Source organism: Gracilinanus agilis, chromosome 2 (genome assembly GCF_016433145.1).
Source record: "Gracilinanus agilis isolate LMUSP501 chromosome 2, AgileGrace, whole genome shotgun sequence".
Classification (NCBI taxonomy): domain Eukaryota; kingdom Metazoa; phylum Chordata; class Mammalia; order Didelphimorphia; family Didelphidae; genus Gracilinanus; species Gracilinanus agilis.
This window is the reverse complement of record NC_058131.1, coordinates 497,236,532-497,263,472: the sequence shown is the minus strand read 5'-3', so window position 1 is coordinate 497,263,472 and position 26,941 is coordinate 497,236,532. Positions and strand designations below refer to the sequence as shown.

At 34.0% G+C, this 26,941-nt stretch overlaps 1 pseudogene; it reads right to left on the bottom strand.

Moving 5' to 3' along the window:
- LOC123234026 overlaps nucleotides 1-15,484 on the bottom strand; it is a 45,973-nt pseudogene extending 30,489 nt beyond the window's left edge.
- Between the last annotated feature and the right edge of the window lie 11,457 nt (nucleotides 15,485-26,941).

Genomic DNA, 26,941 nt, shown 5'->3' with positions numbered 1-26,941 from the left:
TTTTTTTTTTTTGTTTTGTTTTTTCCTTTGAGGCAATGCACATCCTACAATACAAGCTGATACTCAGGAGTCAGGTACTCCAGCAAGGACAGCTCCCCCAGATGTGATGTTTGGTAATAGAGAGAGGCTCAAATTTACTGTAACTACTATGCATTAGAAAATATCCTATGAGGTTGTTACTTATGGAAAGAACACAGACACAATGCTTAGGAACCTTTTTCACAAACTTTCCTGGGACACAGTACAAATGAGAATTTTCAGCAGGGGAAAGTGGGGCTGTTGGGAAATAAGCAATTGAATCCAAGATAAGCCTCAAAGTGATGAGGGCAAAATGTTGTGGAGAATCAAAAGTGGGCAAAGCTTTGGAGTGTTTTAAAGAAAATAAACAAGCAGGGATTTCCACTCACCTTCTCCAGTCCCCCAGGGACTGATCTGAACAACTTTCCTATTAAAGCTTTTTGACAAAGGTAACATTTACTGATTCCAAAGGAAATTCATTGCACTCATAAACTTTTCACAATTTCTTTTTCAACAAAAATTCTTTTAAATGGGCTTCAAGAAAACTGTTCCTCATCTGCTTGTATAGATTGATCCTATAGCAGAATTAGTGATTATCTTCTGTTTGGGACATTTTATTCTTTTGTGGTTGGGATAAGAGTTATATAATATGCATAATTTACTGCAGGAACCAGAAGGGGCTTGGGTTGGCAAAGGAAAGAGGCAGTTGTCAAACAAAGCGAGGTGAATTCTCTGTTCTTTGACATGAGAGTAACTACCCCTTTAAAGGTTGAGGGGGTGTGTTCTTGCCAAGAAGGGCAGATTTTTATCCTTATTTCCTTTTTGATAATAAACAAAAGTGACAAGAAAAGTGATGAAAAACACATTAAAAATAAATGGCCATAAATTGAAGCCTGATATAATGGAAAGTTTCCTGCAGTTTGAAAGTCTAATAGAAATAATACCCTATTGATCCTGGAAGGGTGAGAAGAATGAGCTGTACTCTTGGGGACTCACCAAACCAAATGTAACTTAACCTAACAAAAAGGAAAATCTTTCCAGAAAGGGCTTCTCAAATGGTCTCCAGAGTGCTTCTCTCTTCATTTGGATGACGACTGCCATCTGAGAGAAAGCAAGGACATGTGCTCTTGTCACAAGCTGAAGGCTATTTTCATAATGGTCTTTGAGGGGTAGAGTCAAGGAAATGTACAAATGGAACATATTGACATTGCCAGTAATAATCCAAATGGCACAAAGGATGAATAACTCTGTCTCTTAAACCTCCTTTAGACATCTGCTCTATTTTATTACCTGTGACACATCCTTTTATAAATGGCACTTGTAAGGTTATAAACAAAGGCAAGTTCACTGGTTTCACATTTCCTGAAGGAAGCCCATCAATCATAGCTTGAAAAAAGTATTCGAAGTTGAGACTTTTGGCAAGTCACACTGCCCTAGGCACAGCATCCATAATTATAGGTTTCTGAAATTAGTACAGGATAGCTCTGTTTGTCTAACCTGGGAGTGACCTTTCATATATGAATATTATTTTCAAGGCTGGCCTCGCAGATTAGGGATGATGGGGCACATTATTACAATATCTCACTCTATAAACTTAAGCTGACAATTGGGAGTTGCTAGGACATAACAGTGAATGTTCTACTCTGCTCCTGAGGCATCTAAAGGCCTCAGGTTTGTCCGAATGCTTGGAATCTTTGAGAGAATGCACGTAATTCCATTATGCTGATATTTTAAATCTTAGACTAATAGTCTATATGCTCCCTATTTAATCCTTTACTCTCTTTCTCTCTGCCTTTCTCTGCTCTGTTCTTATATGTCTGCCTTTGTATCTCCTACTCTCTCTATTTGATTGAATAGCAATTAAAATAAAGGCATTCAAAACTACTAAGCTGTTTAAATTAGGTCATAATTAAGTCTTCATAATGGAGCACAAAAGTTTATCAGATCCACTTTTACTCATTTGACCTAGTAATTCTACTCTGAGTGATATAGTCCCAACATGTTCAAAGTCAGAGGAAAATAGTGCCAATCAAGATATGGCTCAATGAAATCATGATCAATAAATGTAATGCAATAATAATATACCATACTCAACTCAGATATTCAAATGAAACTGTGACTTTATCAATTTGAATATTCTCTCTCATGATACAGCAACCTATCTATGAAACCCTGTGCATGTGCAATTCTCAGCCACGTATTTTCAGAAGTTTTCCACTGGGCATCCACTCTATATTCTAGAGTTCTTAATAATCTCCTTACATTATAAAAGTACTCATGGGACACTGAGGCTGTACACCTCTCATCCTTCACCCTAGTGACATGACCAGTCCATCTTTTCTTCTTATGATAGATTTCTATGATGAAATAATTTACTCCTCTCATTTGACTTTCTCAATTGCCTTTCTCTCTCTCTCTCTCTCTCTCTCTCTCTCTCTCTCTCTCTCTCTCTCTCTCTCTTTTTCATAATCCAGGTTAAGATTTGGAAAGAAAAGAGTAGTTTTTGGAAGAGAGGAAAAATTATTCCAGAATAGAAGGCAATGTAGAGTTGAAATAGCTGACAATCATATTGAGATTAAAGAGGGAGAAAAATGAAGCCAGAGCCAGAATAATGTGGGGATAAGAAAGTTTTGAAATACATAAAGTTTTTAGTTCTCAATGGATACAAAAAGTGGATTTAGGAGGAATAATACATAGGTTGAGATAGAATAAAAGGAGATTGTGATCAGATAGAAAAATGTCAGCATTTTCAATTTGGGAAGAGAGACATTTCATCCCTTATGTGTCATTGAAATGTTATGAAGAAGTAGGCCATGAGATTGAAAGAGGCTGAAGAATTAGAAGGTTATGGAGTTTGAGGGAGCTTTTATCTGAATTTTAACATCCTTTATGATAAGGACTAGTGCTGAACTCTTAGAAAAAAGAAGAAATAATAACCTATGTATTGGTTTACTATAGCCATCATAATTTAAATTGTTCAGACTTTTTGATTAAGTAGCTATCAAAGTAGGAAAAGATGTTGAAGACGATAAATAGAAAGTCTGAAGCTGATAGTAGGAAATAAACAGTGTTATCAGGGACCATCTTTGTATTGAATGTAGGATAGAAATGATTCATTTGACTGCCTCTAATTCCTTCAGATTCCAATCTATCCTCTCCTCCATTAACAAAGTATTCTTTCTACAGCACAAGTCTGACTAGATCAGTCCTCTACAAAAACTCAATCAATCAATTATAAAGGCATTCTGTTTTCTCCAGGATCAAATATAGAAACTTTTACTTGGCTTTTTAAGCCCTTCACAGTCCGCACTTGATGTCTTTACAATCTTCTTACATTTTACTCCCGTCCATTCATACTTTAATCCAACAAAGCTGACCTTCTAGCTGTTCTTCTCCCATTACCCCTTTTTCTCAACTCTACCTTTTCATTGGCTCTTCCCTATATCTATTCCTCTTCCCTTCTCCTGTTGGGCTTTCCTGGCTTCATCATAACTCAGTTCAAACTCCACCTTTTACAAGAGCCTTTCCTGCTTCTTCCCTTGGTTAATGCCTCCCCACTGATACTATCTTCTATTAATGTTGGGTCTTAGTCTAGATTCTACTTTGGCCTGAAGTATGTAGTTGATCTGGTCTGTTCCACCATGTGTCTGGTCAAATAAGGTTGAGGGATTAGGGAGTAAGTCAGAGTCCTCTATCCCACTCCCAGGCAGAAGGGAATGATTAGCATCAATCTGCCCATTACAACTGCTCCTGCTCTTTGAGGCCAAACTGACCTAGCACTGATAACTGTCCTCACAGTGTATATGCAGGGAAAGAGAATGGAGGAGAAAATAAGTACAACCTTATAAACTTCTTCAGGCAAGAAAATACTTTGGAGGGAAATTTAAAGAAATATTAGTTGGTTTTCCACTTCTTAAAAGAGGAATCACTAACATTTAACAGCCATTTGAAGGATTGCTCTAATCACTAAGAGTAAGAAGAAATGCTAATCCAAACAACTGAGGTTTCACTTTATATCTGGTAAATTGTCAAAGATGATAAAGATGACAAAATGGGAATAATCATTGCGGGAGGAATAGACACATACAGATAGAGGCATACATATTTTTCATGGAGCTATGAAATGGCTCAACCATTTTCTGGAAAGCAATTTAAAACTGTTCAGAAGAAACTGAATTTTTTCTCCCTTTTGACCAAAAAGTCCCATGGCTGAATGCATAACTCGAAAAAGTAAGTCTAATAGTTACCAAAAATATTTCAAAGACATTTCTGTAGCAGCAAATAACATGAAATAAGTGAGGTGTCCATTGATGGGGAAACTCTTGAACAGATCATGCTGCCTGACTAATGGATTATTGTCAGACTAGAAGAAATGAAGAATATGAAGAATTCAGAGAAACCTCAGAAAACACAAGAACTGAGGCAAATTGAATTTGGCAAAAATCAGTAAAATGATATGTGTGTGTATGAGAAATAGAGAGAGAAAGAACAAGAGAGAGAGTATAAAAATATAAATGAGGGGGAAAAGTACTTGAGATTGAATAATGTGAAAATTATAATGGCCACTTTTGGCCATTGAAGACATGAAAATATACCTCCCTCCCTGTGTTTTTTGCAAAGGTAGAAACTTATAGGGATGGAAGAGTGCATACAATCATGGATTTGATTAATGTTATCTTTAGTTTTACTGAACTTTTCACCCCTCTTATTTATTCTTTATTCTAAGGTACAACTCCGTGGAGTGAGGAAAGAGAAAGGATATTTTAGAAATTGAAGGTGACATAAAACAAAGCATATCAAAACAAAAATATTAAATATTAATTCACTTTTCAGAGGTCAAATTATTATGTAGGAAATGGTACTGAGTTCTACTCTCTCCTTTACAAATGAACCTGGACATTGACCTAGAAGAATTTATTGTAAAGAATAACACTGATTGATTTTTCAAAAAACATTTCATTTTTTGAGTGTCAGTTTACTCATCTATAAAACTGGAAGATTGAACTAGATGAGGTTTAATGCCTTTTCAAGTTCCAAAATGAAGCACTGTAATATTGCTGAGGTCACAAACAAAATAAAGACTAGAGATAATAATTGAACCCATAGTCTCTTAACTCAGAATGCAATGCTCCAATCCCAGACCATTTGTGTGCTTCCTTCATCTAAATTACTGTCATGAGAGATATTATATTCATTTTAATAAATTTGTTATTTGAGAATCTAATTTATTTAAAAGTGAATCAAGAAATGCAAATAATTTGACTTATTGCACTTGGCCTTTACAGAACCTCAGATTGGCACACTATGATAGAGTCACACCTGTGACCACTGTTAATGTGCTTTATATTCCTTTCTTTCTAGGAAAAAAGAAAAGAAAACAAAAAACTACTGGACAGCCGTTATGACAACTCATCCTCCTTGCAGGTTGTTAACTGAATGTATTGTCCATTGAGTAGTCAAGTGGAAATTTCAGATGTCTCTTTAGTTTAAAATCCATTCTGCTCTATTAATTCAAATATGTGTCTAAAGGTACTTGGTGTTTAATTATTTTTGGTTCTTCTTCTCAGGTAAGAAGCCTGAAGATAACAAATGCTCTAGATATTTAGAATTATATTCTAAGACTCACATAGAATTCTGGGATAGAACTCAAATTAACCTCATTAAATGTGTCATTATGAATTTAAGGGTTGAAAATGGGAATAAACAAAAATGTGATGAATGAATGAAAATTTTTTTAGTATATGACCTCTGATGCAAGATAATTATCATTATTTCTCTTATATATCTTAATAATTTGATTTAAAAAGTATGCAATCTTCCAGAGACAGATGAATGAAAAGGATTTTGATCATATGATTTATAATTAAGAGGAATTCATGGAAGCCTTGACAGAAACCTCTTTCCTTTAATGCTTCTAAAGAATATCACCTCTGATGGGAAAAATTTGATGAGTCAAGTTCTGAAGAGTAAAGTCCAAAATCCATTTAGCCAAATAGTAAATGTGAAACTTTGTCAGAGTAAATGTTTATTTTTTTGCCTACTTAGCCTGTTTAGAGTTAGCACACCCTGAACCAACTCTAAATAGGATTCTGTATTCATACTATGATACCTTTTGGGTGGAGAGAAGTAAAATGTTCTAGAAATAATACTGTCCTAGACATCAACAAACCTGAATTCTGGGCCTAATGCTAACACAACTTTTCTGTGTTATCAAAACATCTAACTCATAGGCCCTCATTTTCTGAAAAATTGGAAAATTCAGAGTTTTTTCCCCAAAAAACAACCCCAAGGAGAAACAGGAAACAGTGTGCATGTTTCAGACGTCAAAACACTCCTACTGGCTCAACAACCAGATCCTTTAAGACCTGAATAGAAATAGCACAGAATGCTGAGACTAAAAGAAACACAAATAACTACTTTCTCTCAACCCTGCTTCCAGAAAATCCCCAGCAACCTCCATCTAAGGAAACACCTCTTGGGCAGATCTGATCAGGCAAGTGGTTCTGCATCCCCTGCTTATTTAACAGTCATAGGGTCTACTGAAGACATGGAAAAGAAATTTCTTTCTACCAATGCCCTTGGCTCCACCAAATGATTCAACATCGGAAATGCATATGCCTTTATCAGTGGACTTTCAAAACATTTCAAAAATATTGTAGCATCTGCTGGACTTCTGTATTGTAAGGACCACAGGGGCTTTCCATCTGACTTGTCCTCATTATGGAGATTCTAATTTTGGGTCTATAAACTATGCACAAACACACACACAGTGCACACGTATGAATGTGTGATTGTATGTGCACATACATATATGTGGATTATGAATTAATGCATCATACATAAGTGTGTGGGGATGTGTATACATGAATGTGCATATACATATACACATATGAGAGAGAATTATATTTTGATATGAATTCCTATTTAACCTATGCATTTTTATACGTATAAAATATTATTCCTAATAGGAGCCAACAGGATTTATACAACTACCAATGGATTCATCACACAGAAAGATTTAAGAACTCCAATTCTATTAGAATGTGAGCTCCTTGCAAACATCAACTGCCCCACTTTTCTAGTTTATTTTATTTGTATGCAGTGCATTAGGTGGCACAGTAGATACACTGTTGGGTCTGAAGCCAGGAAGATTCATATTCCTGGGTTCAAATCTGGATTTAGAGACTTATTTATGTGTGCAACCTTGAGAAAGTCACTTAACCCTGTTTGCCTCAGGTTCCTCATTTGTAAAATGAGCTAGAGAAGGAAATGGCAAACTATTCCATTACCTCTGTCAAGAAAAGCCCAGATAGAGAGTCACAGGCTGACACAAACGAAAAAGACTGAACAACCACAGAGTGCTTTGCATGTAATAATCCCTCATTAAATTCTTTTTCATAGATTGTTGAAATCATTGGAGGGGGTCCAGGGGCTTTCACAAAGTCAGAAATAGATAATATCTAAGGTCTCTTCCTAATCTTTGATTTCGTAGTCTATGTGTAAAAGGAAGAAGGTGTACCCCATTGTCCTTGCTACATACATAGTCAATTCTGGCTAGTAATCAGTTTGAACATATGAAGGTCAAGACAGAAAGAAAAGGAATAAATAAGAAAAAAACATTAAGGAAAATAGATAACAATGTAAATTTTAACAACCAAGCAAAAATGCTGTGACTTTAATGAATTTGAAAACTCTACAAGGCTAGGTTATAAATCTTTTGAAAAAGGGTAGGTAAAGAGTATCTCTTGCCAATACATATGTCAAAGCTGTGTGAATGAACCACAACAAAATAGGAAAAATAGTATGCAGTTAATTTTTAGTGTTTTTAAAATTGTTTTGAAGGTATTTGAATTCATATTTTAGTTATAGAAAGCTTTTAAATATTGAAATTGTGTGTATTACTATTTAAAGAAGGTGTCAGAGCAGGTTAAGGAATATTTTTCCTTGATTTCTTCATTCAACTAGAACAAAATATCCTCAGAAGATTTGTAAAAAAGGGAGATATAGCCTGAAAATAGCAAAATGCAGAAAAACAAGATTTTAATTTTTTTTTGGTGGAGGGGCTGTACCGCTTGAAACACATGAACTTTGTTGATTTATTCTTAACAGAGCAAACATACCTAGGCTCCATTAATTTTAAACCTTTATGAAAATTTCATAATATTGATTCACGAAGTTGTGAGTCAAAAAATAACAATTCTCATCTTTGCATCTCCACTGGATAATTGTGAAAATTCTCAACTTCTATCTCTGTCTGCTACAATACTGAGAGAAAAAGAGAGAGAGAGAGAGAGAGAGAGAGAGAGAGAGAGAGAGAGAGACAGACAGACAGACAGACAGACAGACAGACAGATAGACAGACACACAGACACACAGACACACAGACACACAGACAGGGAGATAGACAGACATAGATATAGTCAAAGACACAGACACTGAGACAGACAGGGGGAGAATTCTCTCCATCCCTTGAACAATTGGTCTAGGGGAGATGAGAAAGTAGTAAGATATATTTCATACCTTAAGTGCTTAAGAAGAAAGAATGGAATATCAGCTCCATAATCATAATGAATTGTTTGATTCTGTCTTTGTATCCCTACACTTAATCCAGAATGTAAACAATATTTACTGAGTTGAATTCAATAAGTAGATTCCCATGACCACTTCCCATAGTATTTTGCTCCTCTGACCAGAATTTTTATCAACACCCAAATTACCCAAAAGGCCATATCAGGCTTCAAATATTCAAAAATATCTGAGTAAAGATCTATTCTTTAGATTCTTCATGTCTAAAAAAGTTGAAATAGTTTATTTGAAATACTTTTTAGGTTCGCTCTTATGTCTCTGAAGGTCTAAAGATTACATACGCATTCCCACTTGATGAAATATCCCTTTTGGGAAAGTCTAATTTTTAGGATTTTCTGATTATTCTTCCTCATGAACTTAGTAGAGCCAAAGAGATCTGACTTGTTCAAGGTAACATAGATTAAATAAGTGAAGTAGTATTTGAATGCATTTGCTTTTGAGCAGCATTGAGAAATCTCAACCTCAGTTTTTTTTTAAATTTCAAATCATAAAATTTTAGACTTAAAGGAGATTGTACAGATCATCTAGAACATCTGCCCTCATTTTACAGATGAGGAATGTGAGGTTCGGGAACAATTAGGTATATTGTCCAGTGTAACACACAAAGTAGCAGTAGAGCTGGAAATTATATTCTTGTCTCTTAATTCCTAAACCATTGCTCCATATATACCACTATGTAAAGAAACACATACACACATAAATAAACTAAATGATCTCTCAATACTTTAATCACTTGAAAATTCATTGAATTTATATTATTTTCCCACTGAGTTATATTATTCAAGAACCCACTATCTCACACCCTTTCATTCATGAGTGCTCACTTTTCATTAGGGCCCAGAATTCCTCTTATGCATTTCCCACTTCATCACCTTAAAACAAAATCGGGCCTTTTCTCCTTTTGCTTCCTTTTCTTTTCCGTTAAACACAGCACCAGATTTCCATCCTTTACTTTCCTTCCTTTCTCTCAGACCAGCTCTCACTTTAAGAAAGTTGTTAATTGATAGTGACTTCCTTATTCACAGGGGGTAAAAAATTAACTTCCCTTAAGGTGATTATTATTAGGGTCCCCTCATTCCATAGGACTAATATAACTTCCATTGCTTCTTAGAGAGCTGCTCAGAAACCCAAGAAGCTTGCAGAGCATCCCTGTCCTTATCACTGACCCTTTTCTACACCCAGCTGGTCTCTTTTATAATTGGAATTCCACCCATAATGAACCACAGCTGTGCATTTAGCCCACCCTATAACCAGAGACCACTTTAAAGAACAAGCTCTCTATCCTGCTCCACTCACAGTTGGACACTAAGTGGGAAAGAGTACATTGTCCCTTGTATACATTTAGCACCACATCAGGTAGAGAAATTCCTGGTGAGCAGAGGAAGCTGGGTGCCATTTTTGTTTTCCTCTCTTAATTTATCTCTATGCCGTGGGCCAAACAGCAGTTCTCAGAAACTGAGTTGGTGTAGAGCTTTATGAAGGCTAGGAGAGAGCTCAATACAATCACAAAATTTTCAAGGCTCACAAAACTTGCATAATTACACTAGCTGCTGGAGCCTTCCGGCTCTTTTCAGATATAATGACAATCTGGCGAATTTCCCACTGGTTTAATCTATAACTTCAAAGGCTCTTAAGGCAGTTACAATTCTTTTGTTTGCTTTTCAGGTGACCTACAACATCCTTATTGACCATAAGACTTCTCAGGTTGATTAATTAGAAGAGAACAGCTTTAATTTAGGATTTAGGATTTTTGTAAAATCTCCCCTGCCTGTATGTACACACACACACACACACACACACACACACACACACACACACACACACACACACACAGAAATACACCCTCCACCTCCAGTTGATATGTGTTTTTTTTTTACCAGTTTTCCCACGTGTCTGGAATACTATGCCCCCTCATTTATGCATCCTGACTTTCCCAGTTTCCTTTAAACCACTGCTTAAATCCCACCTTCTATAGCAGGGGTTGGCAACCTTTTTGGCCGTGAGAACCATAAACGTCACATTTTTTAAAATGTCATTTCGTGAGAGCCGTACAGTGCTTACAGTGCGTGCTCCTATAACAGAGCCTGAAAAAAAATTGACTTTATGGCTCCTGCAGAAAGAGCCATATCAGACCCTCAAAAGAGCCAGATATGGCTCGAGAGCCATATGTTGCTGACCCCTGTTCTTTAGGAAGGCTTTCCAAATCCCTCTTAATATTAGTGCCTTCCTTCTGTTGATTATTTCAGATGTTTTGCATGTTTGTACATTATTGTATGTAGTCTTCTCCATTAGTCTGTGAACTCTTCAGGAGAAGGAATTCTTTACCTTTCATCATATGCACAATACTTAGCCCAGTGCTGTGAGTTTTTTTTATAAAATATTAAGATTTCAAAAACTCCCTTAGATAGTATTATATGGTGTCTTTTCCATTTTATGGCAGAAATGACATAAAAATAACAAAATACTTTCAAATATTTTTTTTTTCTTTCCATCTTATTTCACCTATTCTTTCTATGAATCTTCTTCACTTGGCCATCCTACTTCTCTTGATCTCTATGCTTTGACATTTCTCTTCAATTCCCATCCTCCTTCTAGATAAAAGGAAAGAAAAAGTAAAAATTTAAATTAAGAAAATACATTATGAAACAGCTTTATGGGAAATAAATCAATATAATCACTTGAATAGAAGTATGGGAGTGGGATGTGATCAGCTGTATATAAGAAATCATTAGAATAATTAGCAGCTTGGTTTGAATGGAATGAAGAGTATAAGCCCTTGAAGGATAGGTATATATATACACATACATTTATGTATGTCTGTATATATGTACACAAGTACATATATATGTACTTGTGTACACACAAAATTGCATGTGTGTACATATACAATATATTATAGTATATATGTATACTTTACTGTGTGTATATAATTTATTATGTTACATATGATTTATATATATTATATATACTTATCATTTTAATCCATTAGGAAAATTCTTATATCTTTCTATACAATACAGTATTTATTGCTTCAAGAATGGGTCTTAAGTAATAAAAATAGTAACTATGATAAAATTAATCATACAAAATCCTAACACATATTAACACATAAACATTATAAAAAACATTATATGCTATTTTCAGCTTTCCAATTTATTTAGAGATGTAAGTGAAATTTGTAAAAGTAGCAATTTCTCCAATACTTTACAGCCAGTAGAAAATTTCAATACAATTTGAATTGCCTGTAAGAGAAAATAGTAAATATTCATTATCCAGATAACCATTAGGGAGGGGAAAAATCTCAATGTAGAGAATGGTGAGGCAGAAAAAGAAAATAAGTACAACAGTTCAATTTTAATATAGTATTTTGAAGAAAAAATAAGAATTAATTTTCAACCAGAATCTTCCTTAACATAATAGGGCTTTCTATAAAGAACTGAAAGGAAGTACTACATTGATAGACTTCTCTAATTTCACATAAATGCAGAAAATGAAAATTTAGTCAATTAAATGATAAAAAAAACATTTTATTAAATGGGAGAGAAAATTCCAAACTATATAGAAATGATGATTTGCTAGTTCTAAAGTTTGCTAAGAAGTTGTAAGTAGCAATTTCTATTATTTTAGGATTAGACCTGTGCATATATTAATGTGTGGAATGCATTAAAAATGAAGAAAATATTAAAGCAGAATATGACCTGTTCTACACTTTATATTCTTACATAGTTGGAGTATTGAGAAGTTAAATGACTTCTCCACAGTCACAGTCAGTAAAAGTCAATAAGAGACTAAAATCTACATCTCCCTGTCTGCTATCTAGCCTCTATAATATAATGCATCTCTCAGCTAGATAATGGTGACAAGACCCATACGCCTTTAAGGGACATGCTAGATTTTTTTTTCCTTTTCCATAATTTCAGCAAAGGTTACATTCTCATCACTATCATCATTTTGCCTTAAAAAAACCTAAGGGATAAATATGGTTCAGTACGCTGGTATATGTGGCTTGAAGCTATTTGCAAATACAGAGGACCCAAGACTGAATTTGATATGAATAAATTAAAAATAAATAATTCTAAGATCTTCTCTCTTCCTTTCCAGATCCCTAATGTAATCATTTTCCAAGTTTCATTTTAACTGAATTATACATCTCCCAATCGTTCTGAACACCCTATTTCTTCAACATCTATCCTAATTCAAGCCTTCATTCCATTTTACTCAAAATATAGTAAAAAGCCTTTTAGTTGGTCTCTCTGCTTTCAGCTTCTAAGTGCCTCCAATCCATCTCCAAATAGATACAAAATTATTACTAATAAAAGATACAACTGACCATGTCATTTCCCAATTTGAAAGATCTTCACTCCCTATTGCCACTAGGATTAAGTAAAATATGTTCAGGTTGTATTTTGAAGTCTCTCATAGGAGGTGTCCATTGATTGGGGAATGAGTGAATAAATTGTGTTGTATCTGATGGTGATGGAATGTTAATGTGCTGAAATGAATAATAAACTGGGGGAATTCAATGTGAACTGGAAAGACCTCCAGGAATTGATGCAGAGCGAAAGGAGCAGAACCAGGAGAATATCTTCACAGAGACTGATACACTGTGGTATAATCAAATGTAATGGACTTCTGTACTAGCAGCAATGCAATGACCCAGGACAATACAGAGGAACTTATGAGAAAGAACGCTATCCACATCCAGAGAAAGAACTGTGGAAACAGAAATGCAGAAGAAAAACATATGATTGATCACATAGTTTGATAGGGATATAATTAGGGTTGTGTTGTTAAAAGACCATGCTACTACAAATATTAATAACATAGAAATGGGTTTTGAATAATGATATATTTTAACCCAATGGAATTGCTTGTCAGCTTTGGGACGGGGGAAGAAAGGAGCGGAATATCATGAATAATGTAACAATGGAAAATTTTTCTAAATAAAAAAGGGGAAAATGTCCCTCACAACATGACTCCATTTCCATTTCCTGTCTAAGTTCATATTACTCACACTATGTACTCTCCATTTTAATCAAACTAGTCTGCTAATTATTCCCTAAGTGTGAAGGGGAGTAATTTATAAGGTCAGAAAGATAGATTGGGGCTAGGTAGTTAAGAATTTTAAATGTCAAACAGAAGAGTTCATATCTGAATTCAGAGGTAATAGGAAAGACTGAAGTTTATTAGGGGTTTTTCATTATCAGATGAGTCTATATATTAAGTTGCATGTGATAATGTTATATATAGAAATAAATGTATATGTATTTGTAATGTAAATATACACAAAATAAATTACAAAATAAAGATAAATTAAGAAGAAAGGAAGAAAGAAAAAAGAAAAAAGAAAAAAGAAAAAAAAAGAAAGGAAGGAAGGAATGAAAGGAAGGAAGGAAAGAATGAAGGAAGGAAGGAAAGGAGGAAAGAAGGAAGGAAGGAAGACCATATTGTCAAAAAGCTTGCATTATCATGGTAGAAGATCACATATTAAATGATGCTGAAAAGAAAAAAAAACTACTTTGTCTGCTGTAGAAATGGATTGAAGAGAGAAGAAACTTGAGGCAAAATGGTCAAGTAACAGGTTATTACAATTAGCCAGGAAAGAAGTTATAAGAATCTGATCTATTCTGGTGGTTATATTCATAAAGAGAATATGATAGGTGAGATATATGCTTTAGGGAGAAAAATGACAAGATTTGGCAAATGACTAGGTATTTAGGGATGAAGGAGAGTTGGAGATGAGAGAAAGGCAGATATTACAAATATGAGTAACTGGAAGTATGGTGATTGTCTAAATAAAAATAAGGAAGTTTTATTTTTTGATGTTTTGGGATGGGATATAACTGGGGGAAATATAATGAATTTGGCAAGGGAATCATTCTATCAGTTAATTCAAGTGAAGAGTACTATAGATGAAATGAAAAAGGATTTCGTGTATTTCAGTAACATCATATTAATATGGAATTATATGAAGAACTGATAATGCATATATTTAGCCTAGTAAGTGAGATGGCTATATGAAATAGTGGACAAAATCCTACATCTGGAGTCAGGCAAAAGAATTGAAATCCTGCCTCACATACATAATAGTGTGAGATCTGAGCAATTAGCAACTTAACCACTTTCAGAAAGACTCAGTTTCCTCTTCTGTAATAAGAATAGAATAATAGCACTTACCTCCCAGGGCTGCTGTGTAGAACAAATGAGAGAATATATACAAAGTACTTTATGAATCTTAAAGTACTAAGTGATTGTTGTTGTTGTTGTTGTTGTTGTTGTTGTTGATGATGATGATGATGATGATGATGATGATGATGATGATGATGTCTTATACTAGAAAATATCTCTGGAGTTTCTGCCTCCACTGAGCCAAATTTTGCAGAATGCCAAAGACAGCAAGCTAGAGATACACATTGAAATACCATGAAGATTAATACCTTCTCTGCAGAAACTTTTCTAAAGATATAAAGAGTATTTCCAGAGATCAATACAGAATCACAGAACTCTCTAGATCAAAGATGAATCCAGAAAAGATAAAATTTAGAAACTCTTCAGTAACTTAGCAATAGAATAGTCTTAGGAGAAACTTAGTCCATGACAAGTTTATTTTTACTGCCTTAGTAATGTAGCAGGCATGCCTAAAGAATGATACCTACTCAACAATTCCCAAACTTTTTGAAAGTGAAGGGGCCCTGAAGTGATTCTTGAAGAGGCTATTAGCAGCAAATTCAGTAACTGAAATTTTGGCTTCTAAGTGGGCTGTCACTGATGATTTATGAAACTTTTGTGTTCGGATCTTGAACACACAAGAAGGGACAACAATACAGTAACACATGACAAGTTTATAAGTTGAATGTCGCCAGCCAGGCAAGAGTAGCATTATTGCCCAATTCAGAATTCAGTGTGAATTACCAGCTACTGGTCCTCCCTAGGTAAAGAATGAAAGAACTGTGAATAGTAGTACAAGAAATTACTGCTAATAGTTTGAAACTTCTTCTGTAGAGTGTAATATGAGGGAAAACAAATACTGGAGGAATAAATCAAAACCTTTGTCCTAAATAGCCATGGGAAATGTATAGCTAAAGGACAAAGTTCTTCAAGAAGGCTTCAAATCAAGAGAAAGGAACATGATCCTTGGTAACTCAAACTTAGCTGCTATAAAGTTCTCGGTTACTGAAGGAGTAGTAGAAATTGGAGTTTAACAATAACATTCTATGCACTAATAGAAATAATTCTGCCCAAGAAAGGAAAAAAAGTAGTTGGTACTAACAAAGGTCTACTAATTCAAGGCAATGAGTGTTATCCAAGATTTCTTTGGATTTGTATACTAAAGTGGAAGAGGAAAGCAAAACATGAAACTGATGTTAGAACAATTTGGGAGGTTCCATAATAGCAATGGATATGGGTGAGAAGTTTTGGGTCTATGCTTGATGAGTTCAAAAGAAAGGAATAGTGGACCATATTAGAGGCTATGATATTTTTAGAGCCATGTTCAGAGACTTCCTTTTCTGGAAAATGATTAGAAAAATGTGCACCACTTCACCCAGTAGAGTCTATCTAAAAGGAACCAAAAAGGAACCAAAAGGCTTCCTCTCTAAACAAGGTATAAAGCAAATGTACATGTTCCCATTCTGATTGAGTTTGAAATTTCAAAAGCAAATTGGTGCTCAACCTACTGGAAATTAAAAAAAAAATCTGGAACTATATCATATTATTCTCAAAGGGCTTTATAGCCAGATTATTATAATCGTGCACTGATAAACAGACCCTTAAATCTAATTTAACACATGAACATTCTAGCTCATGCACATTTTGCCATGAAGAATGATGACTCAGGATTAAAGTTTCATATATGCTATTGTTGGGTAATAGCCATGAATCTGTGCTCTGTAATATGAGAAAGTAGAATTGGCACCAAAATTTCCAAATAGCACACAAGTCAACTAAGAGACCATGTAAAGGAATCTTAACATCCAGCAATGGTCTCCACTCAGCAAATCAAAAGGAAGAACATTCATCGTAAGGAAATCTATTGAGGAGAGAGTTCTACCCTGAAATCTTTCTGTCCAAGGAAAACAAGTATAATGGAGCAAGAGAATCCTGTCCTTTATCTAGTACTCAAAAGATAGAGTACTCTTCTTGTCTACAAGATAAAATTATTACGTTTCTGAAAAAAATAATCTAAAGCACCCACTTACTATTAAAGTGAAAATCAATCACATTCTTTAGTGAACGTGAAGATAAGAATGATTGAGCCAGAATGAAATGTATGTCAAGAAGGTCCTGGATGATACATAGGATGCGGAAGCTAAATTATGCCTCATATGATCTGAGATAGCCTGCCTTTCTTAAGATCCAGATTTTAAAAAAAAAAAAAACTCTTCAGTGTTCTCTTCTTGGGAATAAAAGTCTATAAAAACATGTTTGCTATAATCTACACGGATTAAATAATATGTTTTAAACTACAAAATGGAATGTACCAGTGACTCTTTAGTACACAAGTCTTAGCTGTATTTTGCTTCCCTTCCTTCCCTTTTCTTAGCAATGATAATAGACTCATTGAGTATGTGTGAGGGTGTGAAAATACCCCCTTCAAAGAGGATGAATAAATAATATTTCTATTGAGTTTGTGACTATAAGCAGCAAAGAAAGGAAATTAACCATTTGATTAGCATATATAAGAACTTTTAGTGAAGAAGCTGTTCCATTTTTATTTTTGAATCCTCATATCTAGCATGCAGTAGGTACTTAATAATTCTTTGCTAAATTAAACTGCATCTAGCCTGTATTCATACATAAAGATAAGATAACTCAAGCAAGGAAACGTGACACCTGGCTCATGCTTAGTGGTAATTTACAAAGAAAGGGTGAAACTTAACTATTGAAAGAAAAATAAATGTAGATTGAAATGAGAGAAAATAGAGAGGAGAAGACACTCTGAAAGCTTCTAAGACTACAGAGAAATGAATTCTGACCACAAAGAAAGACTTAATATGTTTTCCTTTTTCGACCTTGTCTTAGAAAATATTTTTTCACATTCATTTTTTTGGGGAAGGAAGACACTTTACTATGTTGGAATATGGCTTTAAATATAACTTCAAAATTTATTCCCAACTTATGAGACTTGTCTAGGCATAGAAGTATCTGATATGAATCTTCAACCAAGGGATTCTGAATTTTTGGTCCACTAGATTACAATTTAACTCATTCAACTATATATATATATATAAACTTCCTAATATATGCAAGAACCTGAATCAGAAATAAAGACCAAAAAATGGAATATTTCCTGCCTTGAGTTGTGTGCTAAAGAGATTTTACATGTCCTCAGATTATTAAATTCAATATAATTTGAAGAAGGAAAGAGAACTAACAATTGGCAAAGTTGCTGGAGTCAGGAAAGACTTCATATTGAAAATGCTACCTGAGTTGAGTTTTAAAGGATGCTAGTGATTTTTAGAGGAAGAAGTGAGGAATTAATTCATTTCAATAATTGAATATGTGCAAAGACACAGAGACGGGAAAGGACATATGGAATACAGGGAACAACCAATAACTTTCTTAGGATATAATATAGAGTGGGTGAAGAGGAAGTTAAACAGCTGATACTGAGATATAAAATCACTGAGTAGCATCTAAGATATAGAAGATTATTATCCTTCCAGACTCAAATGGTATTTCAAAATCCATTGCTTCTTTATGAAAATAGCCTTTTTTAAGTCTATGAGAAAAATGATAATGTTCAAGTAAGAAGAATGTGTGATAAGACATTTTTATGAAGCTTTTGAAGCTTATCGTAGTCCTTTCATTCTTAAGGTAAGAAAACTGAAGAAAAAAAGATTTGAACTTCTTGATGAAAACATGCTTTATAAATCTAAAGAAGTCTTGCTGTAATTTATGCAATAAAGAAGCAGTATTGAGATTTATTCTGTTAAATGCACTATTCCAGAACAACCATAGAAGCCTGTTCTCAAGCATAAAAGCATGAATGTAACAAAGAAGTTTAAAACATTTTTGCATAGCATTTTGAGAATTATTCTTATATAGTCTGCTAAAAATCTTTTAAAATCAGTCAACAAACACATGCCAGTAGTTTATCAGATATATTTATTATTTTGTTTTAATCTTCCTATTATCACTGTCAATGATATTCTAATAGGAGTGTTAGTAGTAACTGTCTCTGGGCACCTATGGAAGTGTGAATTGCTCATCATAATGAAAATAGATATAACTAACACAGAAAGCAGGTAGCATGGGAGAGTGAAAAAGATTACTTGGATTTAAGAATCAGAGAATTTAGGTTCAAATCCCAACTCTATCATTTGCTATGTAGTATAACCCTTGGATAGGTTATTAAATTTCCCTGAAATTCCATCTGGAAAATGAAAGGGATTATATTCAATTACTACTAAGGTCTCATCTAGTTCTAAATCTAGAATATAATTCATTATCAACTAGTATTACTTTGAATGTTAAGTGGCTGGCTTTCCTATAGGTATCTGAAAGTCAGAGCAATATAATAGAAAGATTGCAAGAACTAAAGTTGACATGGAACTTGTAGTACCCAGAATTTTTAACCAAAAATATAAGGCATTTCCCTAAATAATATTGTTTATTAATGGGATATATATTCTATTAAGAAAGAATGGATTATTGGATCCATCTCTCACACAAAAGACCTTCAGTGAACCCTGAGACCCTCTGTTATAGGAAAGCACATCCTCATTTTGTCTAACATTTTGTTTCCTTGGACCTCCCCTGGCAAGTCCCCATTGATGGATATTTTGAAGGAGGAGGTAGACTTAGAGAGCTAAACTCCTCCCTCATTACTTCATCACAGGGTTAGTGGATCTTTATTAAATTAGGGAAATTCTAATCCATTTTACTTTAAACTAGGTGAAAGTTCACCAGCTAGAGAAACATGGTGAATCTGCCATTCTCTGGCATGTTAAGAAATTAAATGTCAGGGGACTTAGGAAGTCAGACTGGTTTAGATGTGGTCTGGACTCTTTCAGTGTGACCTTGGAAGGTAAACTGACTTAGGGAAAATAAATGAGTTTCATAGAAATTCTAATAAATAATACAATTCAATATTAATTTTCTTCAGAGTAGAATTTTGGATATGAGATGGATTAGCTATAGGGAAATCACTTCATCATTCACAATCTCACTAAATAAGTAAAAAAAAATACTTATCTGCCCAACTATACATTGTTGTGTAGAAATCTTTTTTTAAAAAATATAAGTGCTACAAAGCTGCATTAGTGTTAATGTTATCCTTATCTAACATGTACAAACAGAGAGATATCCACATCTTCCTTTTTTACTCAGTTTAGCTTTGCATGAACTCTGATCGACTTGCCTAAGTCAAGAAGAGATTTGAGAAGACAAATAGCCTGCAAAATGATCAGTTTCCTAGAATATACTGTAGTTTGTTTATTGACCCAGAAAGGAATTCCTGACTTCGATTTCTCCTTCGGAAAACAATTTTCCTCCTCATTTCAATCCTAGGATTTCAACTCTCTAAAAATGGTCTCAGCCCAGTTTTAAGGCTTTCATTTCTTGGTTGAGATCCTTATTATCTTGACCAGGTGTGTTATAGTTTTCCCATTCAGGATTTTTGTTGTTGTTTTGGGAAAGTACATATGAGGAGTTTTCTAATCTTAATCTCTAGAATATATCAACCATTCACTGTGTCTAGGGGGATATTAGAATTTGACTAAAAATAAAGTAGCCAGCCTACAAGAATGGGTGGTCAGGGAGGAAAGGTGGACTGTGAGATAAGGGAATAGTCTAGTCCCTACCTTCATAGTCTGTAACACATCCATTGTATTTTAAACATTATGGTATAGGGATAGGGATAAATATAGGGGAAGGGATAGGGATAAGGAAAAAGATAAAGCTAAGGACTGGATCTGAAATTTTATTGATGTAGGGAACGCCAGATGAGTAAATTCCCTATATTGATGTGAGTCATCTTCTTCTTTGAACTTTGTTTTATACAGTCGCTGGGGGAACTGAGAAATTATGAGACTTTCCCATGTTCTCACGGACAGTATATGCCAGAAGTAAAAGTTGAAACTCTGAAGTACCACCTCACGCCTAGCAAATTGGCTAAAATGATAGTGGGGAGAGTAATAAATGTTGGAGGGGATGTGGCAAAATTGGGACATTAATGCATTGTTGGTGGACTTGTGAACTGATCCAACCATTCTGGATGGCAATTTGAAACTATGCCCAAAGAGCTCTAAAAGACTGCCTGCCCTTTGATCCAACCATACCATTGCTGGGTTTGTACCCCAAAGAGATCATAGATAAAAAGACTTGTACAAAAATATTTATAGCCATGCTTTTTGTGATGTCAACAAACTGGAAAAGGAGGGTATGCCCTTCAATTGGGGAATGGCTGAACAAATTGTGGTATATGCTGGTGATGGAATACTATTGTGCTCAAAGGAATAATAAACTGGAGGAATTCAATGTGAACTTGAATGACGTCCAGGAATTGATGCAGAGTGAAAGGAGCAGAGCCAGAAGAACATTATACACAGAGACAAATACACTGTGGGAAAATAGAATGTAATAGACTTCTGTACTAGCAGCAATGCAATGACCCAGGACAATTCTGAGGGATTTATGGAAAAGAACACTACCCACATTCAGAGGAAGAACTACAGGAGTGGAAACACAGAAGAAACACAACTGCTTGAACACATGGTTTGATGCGGACATGATTTGGGAAGTAAACTCTAAACGACCACACCAATGTAACTCTCAATAATATGGAAATAGGTCTTGTTTGATGACACATGTTAAAACCATTAGAAATGCTTGTTGGCTGGGCGGGTTGGGTAGGGGGGTGAAGGGGAAAGTAAGAACATGAATCATGTAGCCATGGAAAATTTTTCTAAAAAATAAAAATAAATTTAAAAAAAAGAAGTAAAACTTGAATTCCAGTCCCCTGGCCAAGCTTTCTTTCCACTATGCAAAACTGCCCATCAGAACTTGAGAAGTTTAATAAAGAAAATGAAATATATCTCCCTCATTAAATACCACCTATGTTTAACCTTAGTTGTAGTTATTCTTTTTTTTAATTTTAAACATTTATTAATATTCATTTTTAACATGGTTACATGATTCATGCTCTCACTTTCCCCTTCACCCCTCGCACTCCCCCCACCCATGGCCGACACACATTTCCACTGGTTTTGTCATGTGTCCTTGATCAAGACCAATTTCCAAATTGTTGGTAATTGCATTGGTGTGATAGTTTTAGTTATTCTTGATATTTTTAATCCCCAGAAATTATCTTGTTTAAATTTGAACTTCTGAAATTCTTTTGCCTGTATTTGTAGTGTTGTTAAGTAATCTAGTCATGTCCAACTATTTTATACAATTAGTAAGCATCTGAGATTGGAATTGAATTCAGATCTTCCTGAGTCCATGACTTCTACTCCATCCACTATGACACATTGCTGCCCTTATACTCACATACTAAGAATTATATTTCAATCTTACTGAATATTTTTTGTCTTAAAATTTAAATTGGTTCAATCTCATTTCTCCTATGTAACTAAAGGAGGGGGACAACCTTGTTGTTGGATTTGTAAACCTTGAAATTTAAAATATAGTCATTACATGTGAAATTCTGACAAATTTATTTTTAAATGCTTTTAGTGTGCTTGTTAGCCACCTAAAGAAGTAGATAATATGTACGCCTTTGTAATCACATCATATTGTACTTCTATCAGATGAGATAAAACAGTACCATGTTCTTTCCAAAATGTAGATGCTTTCTTTCTTGTTTTTCTTTTTCTTGGTTTGCAGGTTAAGAAAATGTAACAGTTCCTTCCTCTCAAAGGATTTATTCTAATAAGTTCTTTGATCCTTCCAGATGAAAGGCCTACAGCCATAGCTATTGCTTGTGGCTTTGTCCTTTGGGACTCAATATGAGGCTTAAGAACAAAAGGGCCCAAACACTTTCCTGATTTCACTGATGTTTTTAAGGGAATATGTATGTTTATCTTCATATTGCTATTTTTTATTAGTTTGAAAACAAAATTCTAGAACTTGGAAATAATGGAATTTGAACAAGTCACTTCTAATACTCAGATACTTGATTCAGTCTCTTAATAAGCTTTATTTAATTATTTTTTATTAGTTTGAAAAGAAAATTCTTGAAGTTAGAGATCATGGAATTTGAGCAAATCATTCCTAATACTCAGAAACTTGATGCAGTTACATATAAAATTTGATTGTCTTGCTGGTTATTAGATTATTGGTTATTAATAATGCAAATTATGAAACTTGAATATTTAAGGATTATAATGAATCTTTAATAATGAAGGAATATGATGGGCATAGTGTTTTTTTTGCACTAATTGTCCATTGTTTGGCATTCATAATCAAGTAATCCTATGATATCAATAATTTGAATTAATCATCTAATAAACAAAAAACTATGAATTAAATGCTTTCTGTGTTCTAAGCACATACAAAGGCAAAAATTAAACATTCATGCCTTCATGGATTTTAGAAGCTTATCTTCTGATGGGGGAAAGAAACATACATTTTGATTATCAAAACAGAAACATGATAATTTTGTGGGAAGTAGATAGAGGCTTTTATAGTTGGAACAGGTAGTTAGTTAAATGAATATGAATAAAGTTGAAAATGGATCAATCACTGTGAAAATTCAACAAGTAGAGACTATAAATTTTTTTTAACTAAACACAGCTAAATATATATGAACTACTTTTTGTTCAGTGGAATGAACATAACGAAGATATAAGTCAATTCAAGGTAACAAACATTTACTAAGGGCCTACAATGTTATAAATTCTCTACTAATTGTTGAGGAAACAATGAAAAGCAAAAGATGGTGCCTACTCTAGGTGAGTTTCACAAACTAATTGGGAAGATAAAATGCAAAAAGTTATATACGCATGGGGGCAGCTGGGTAGCTCAGTGGAGTGAGAGTCAGGCCTAGAGACAAGGGCTCCTAGGTTCAAACCCGGCCTCAGCCACTTCCCAGCTGTGTGGCCCTGGGCAAGTCACTTGACCCCCATTGCCCACCCTTACCAATCTTCCACCTATGGGACAATGCACCGAAGTACGAGGGTTTAAGGAAAAGAAAAAAAAAAGTTATATACGCAGAAGAAACAGGAACGTTTTGAAATAATCAACAGAAAGAAGGCACTAATATTAACAATTAGTTGAAGGTTCTTGCAACGGGTGGGATTTTCACTGATCCTTGAGGGAAACTAGGGAAACCAGAAGATAATGGTGAGGAGGGAAGAAGTGACAGGTATGAGAGATAGTCAGAGAAAATGCATGAAGTCAAGACATAGTAAAATTTTAAACATGCAAGCTGCTACTGATTTGAAATAATCTTCCAGCAGATATTCTTCAAATCTTCCTTTACACACATGCTTTCCTTTTTAACTTAATCTTTTTGGTCTTTATCCCAGGGAATACTTTGTCTCATATTTTATTTCATTTATTTATTAATAAAATTTATTTTCAGGCATCTCACCCCTCTTTCTCTGCCTTATATCATAGAATTCATCATCTGGCAAACAATTATGTATATGGATTAGGTCTTTTGTGTTTCCATTGTTCAGTTCATTCTCTGAAGGTGAACATTAACAAGTTATTTTTCCAGTTTTAAATCTTGGCTGTATGTAATGTTCTTTTGGTTCTACTTATTTCACTTTTTATTATCTCATGTAATTCATTTCAATTTAAAATAATTTGTTCATAGTTTCTCATGGCACAGTATTCTGATACAATTATACAACACAATTTGTTTATCCATTTTCCAACTGATGCACATCCTCTCAATTTCCAGTTCTTTTGCACTATGAAGAGAATTGCTATAAATATTTTTGAACATGTAGGTTCTCTTTTACCCTCATCTCCTTGGGAAATAGACCCAGAAATACCATTAGGTTTAACTAAGGGTATGCAGTATGTTATGGCTTTGTTGGTATAACTCTAAATTATTGTCCAAAATGATTGAATCAGTTCACAGTTCTACCAGCAGGGTATTAGTGTCCCCACTTTTCCACATCCACTCCAACTTCTGTCATTTTAGTCAATCTGATAGGTGTGAGATGATAACTCAGAATTGTTCTGGTTTTCATTTCTCTAATTAATAGTGATTTCATGCATTTTTCACATCTCTATATATGGCTTTGATTTCTTCATTTGAAAATTGTCTGTTAATATATTTTGCCCATTTACCAATTGAAAGATGGTTGGTTTCCCATAAATTTGACAATATTCTCTATATGTTTTAGATATGATTTCTACTTTAGAGATAGCCTGTGGAAATTTTCCCCCTGTTTTCTGCTTTCCTTCTAATCGTGGCACATTTGTTTTATTTGTACAAAACCTTTCCAATTTAATGTACTCAAAATTGTCCTTTTTACAACTCAAAATGTTCTCCATCTCTCTTATTTGCGCATAAATTCCTCTCCTATCCATAAATCTGATGGATAATATGTTCTTTGTTTTTCTGATCTTCTTATAATATCTCCTTTTATGTTTAGATTCTCTAATTTGGTCTTATCTTAGTGAATGGTGTGAAATATCACTTTATACATAGTTTCAAACAAACTACAAACTACTTTCCAGTTGACCCAGCAATTTTGGCAAAATAGTGATTTCTTATCCTAATATCCTAAATCTATTCTTTTGTCAAATACAAGATTATTATAACTTTTTTACCAGTTTGTTCTATGTCTGTTCTGTACCACTGATCTACCTTTTCTGTTTCTTAGCCAGTACTAGAGTTTTGATAATTACTGCTTTATATAATACAGTTTGAAATCTGGTACTGCTAAACTTCCTTCCATAATTTGTTTTTCATTAATTCTTTTGATTTTCTTGATCTTTTGTTCCTTCAAATGAATTTTTGTTTTTCTAGCTCAATGAGATAATTTTTTTTGCTAATTCGATTGGGATGGCCTTGAATAAGTAATTGGTTTAGGTTAAAATGTCATTTTGATTATTTTGGCTTTGCCCATTCTTGAAGAATTGATTTTTCTGCAATTATTTAGATCTGACTTTGTATAAAAAGTGTTTTATAAATATATTTGTGTAGTTGTGAGTTTGTTTAAGCAGGTGTAATTTCGGGTATTCAATTCTGTGGTTATTTTAAATAGACTTTCTCGATCTCATCTTGCAGGACTTCATTAGTAATATATAAAGATGCTAGTGCCTCATGTGGCCTTATTTTCTATCCTGCTTAAAATACTTTAAAAATATTTTAAATGCTCCTATAAAATATTATCTCTGTTGATTAATTCACATCCCGCAACACCCAAGTAATAGCCTTCCTTTATAACAAATATTTGTAGTCAAGGTAAACTATGCAAGGTATTGGCAAGTGTTCCTTTTGTATTGTCTTTGCTAATCTGATGATGAAGAATTGTTTTTGTTTTGTATTTTTCTTATTATTAGTGATTTGTTTTATTTCCTATATGCTTTTTGATTATTTGTATTTTTTCTTCATTTGAGAACTTCCTTTTCATAGTCTTTGACTATTTACTTGTTGGAGAATGTCTTTGGTCTTTAAGAATTTTATGAAATGTTCATATATATGGGAGATTAAAACTTATTTAGTGACATTTGCTATAAATATTTCTTCCAATAAATCATTTCCCTTTAAATTATATTTATCTCACTTGAGCAAAACCTTTAAAATTTTACATATCAAAATTATCATTTTATCTTTTATGACCATCATCCTTTCTCTTGTAATGAATTCCCCCCCCCTTGCCATGGTTGTTGGATTACTTTCCTTTGTCTTGTTATAATATAAACATTTATATATAGGCTATCTATTCATTTATAGTTGACTGTGATATATGATATAAAGTATTTATCTATACCTAGTTTCTACCAGATTTTTCCAGATTTCTCAAATTGTTTTTTAATCAAACAAGAAGCTCTTGGTGGAGAAATTAGGATCCCTGTGGCTTTCCCCCCTCCCCCACCAATCACAATGCTACTGTGTTCAATTGCTTCTAGATCTTCTTTACCTATTCTGTTGCCACATATGTTTTCTTTGTAAAAATAAAATAGGCAGCATATGTAAGCTATTTTAATGAACATTTCACAAAGACCATAAAACATAATGTTGCAGCATATTGCTTTCAAGTTAAAATGTCAAAACAACAACAACAACATTGGTATCATAGTTGTAATTCTTTAAAGAAACAACTACATATGGATAAATTAAGTGTAAATTCATTTATCTTAGGATCCTGAGAAGAATGAAAATATCCCAAACTTCACAAAGTCCATAGTATGGAAACTGTCAGCTAATTCC